Source organism: Sinocyclocheilus grahami, unplaced genomic scaffold (assembly GCF_001515645.1).
Source record: "Sinocyclocheilus grahami isolate Dianchi unplaced genomic scaffold, SAMN03320097.WGS_v1.1 scaffold4953.1, whole genome shotgun sequence".
NCBI lineage: Eukaryota > Metazoa > Chordata > Actinopteri > Cypriniformes > Cyprinidae > Sinocyclocheilus > Sinocyclocheilus grahami.
The window spans coordinates 19,049-21,028 of record NW_015509777.1 but is presented as its reverse complement, the minus strand read 5'-3'; positions in this window follow the sequence as shown (position 1 = coordinate 21,028).

Below are 1,980 nucleotides of genomic sequence, written 5' to 3'. Positions count from 1 at the left end.
GGAACCAACGGAGCCACCAACATACCCACGGTGGAGCAGCGTGGTGGAACACAGGAACTCAGCCTGAGGCCTGTGACGGCAGAGGGCGGATTCTGGGTGTGAAGTGTAACGCTCACCTGATTCCTCCTTGTGCGGGAGAAAACATAGGGTCCTGTCTTGTGACAGCCCCGGCATGTGACGACATGAAGCGGGGACTCGAATGCTACAGCCCTTACCTGGTTCCACGAATGGGCAGGAGGGGTGCTTTTGGGCAACCCACTGCTGCCCGCTGGTGAGAGAGGAGGAGGGAAGTGACAGAGGAAACTGCTCTGTTATTGAGGTTTTTGGTACAAAACGAAACAAAAGATTCTCCACCCGGCCCTCCTCCGGGGGAGGGAGTGGTGATGTCACCATCTCCTGACAAGCAGTCTCCTCCATCTCCGGGTTTGGCGGGGCGTCCTCCCTGCGACCAGCTTCACAATGCTGCCTGGTGGAAGGCTTCTGCTGCTGCGTGGGAGCGAGGGCAGCCGCAGGGGGGCACCCATGGCGACAAGCAGGCTGAGGGGCTGCAGCCGGGGTGGAAGCAGCAGGTTTCCTCTGGTGCATGATGTGTTTGATCGTCTCAGTCTGCTTCTGTGCCACCGAGAACTGCTAGGTAAAGCTCTCGACAGCGTCGCCGAAAAGGCCGGTCTGTGACACGGGAGCATGCAGGAACTGCACCTTATCATGCTCCTTCATGTCAGCCAGACACAGCCAGAGATGGCGCTCCTGGACCATTAGCGTGGGCATCGCACGACCCAGAGACCCTCGAAGTGTGAAGTCCGTTGCAGCATGCAGTTCATGTAGAAACGCTAGGTCATGGCCACCTTCGTGCAGGTCTCTCAGGGCTTTGGCCTGATGGACCTGCAGTAACGCTATGGCGCCTCCCCACAAGCTCTGTAATCCCTGCCAGTTAAGCCTGACGGATACTTACAGGCCCGTGAGGGGAGACACGGGTCACCCCGCAGAGTGGTAGCAGCTGTTGGACACAGGAAAGAGAGAGAGAGCCCTCCGATGCAGCGATCGATATCTGGTCTCCAGGGGACGAACTGAAGGAAATGGCCGGCTCCCTCCATCCTGTAGAGGGGCCAGCGCGCCCCTCCGGCCACTCCACTGGCTGCGGAGTTCTTGAGGAGTGACAAACTCCCTCTGGGGAAGCCGTCACTGTGATCCTCAAATCACCACTGACTCCACCAGACGCAGCACCGCCCCGATTGCCGGGACGAACACTGGATCGCGGCAGAGGGACCCCGCCATGTTTAACGTATCGGAGTCTTTCATGCAAATCCGAGATGGTCATGTCCCCACAAATAGAACATGTACCATCCACGAACGCTTTCTCAGCATGCTCAACGCCCAGACATGTGAGGCAGCGATCGTGACCGTTCCGAGGCGCCAGATAGCGACCACACCCAGAAATGCACGGGTGATAAGACATCTTTAAAAAGAAGCGATCACAGTGTTGCTCTTTTAGAGATTTGCTCTTTTTGTGCTGAAGCATGCAAGGGAGCTGGCCACCGCATGCTGCTGGTGTGGCTGTCCTCACGAGGATGATCTTCTTTTTTTTCTCCCCCGTGAGACCATGACCACCGCCGCTGTGTTCCGTAACACCCGCACTCGCTTGTTTTCTCTCTGCAACACCGAATTAGAAAGCAGTAGTGATGCACCATCACTCGGCTCCAAAGCAAAAGGATTAATTAATGCGGTGCACCTGCTGCCTCTTATACCCGCGCTGCAGGGTGTGGCAGTCAGATGTGAAATCCACATGCCAATGTCCATTGGCTCGTTTAGTTACACTCAAAGTGGATTGGTGTCTCTGACGAGATCCCAATCCGTAGGTTATCACCGACTGAGAGGAGAAGGCCACTGCGAGAAAAAATGGCTTTGTTTACCAATTATGTAAATTTAAATTAAATTTATAGTTTTAACTGTTGAATAATAAGGAATATCACACTCGCAGTC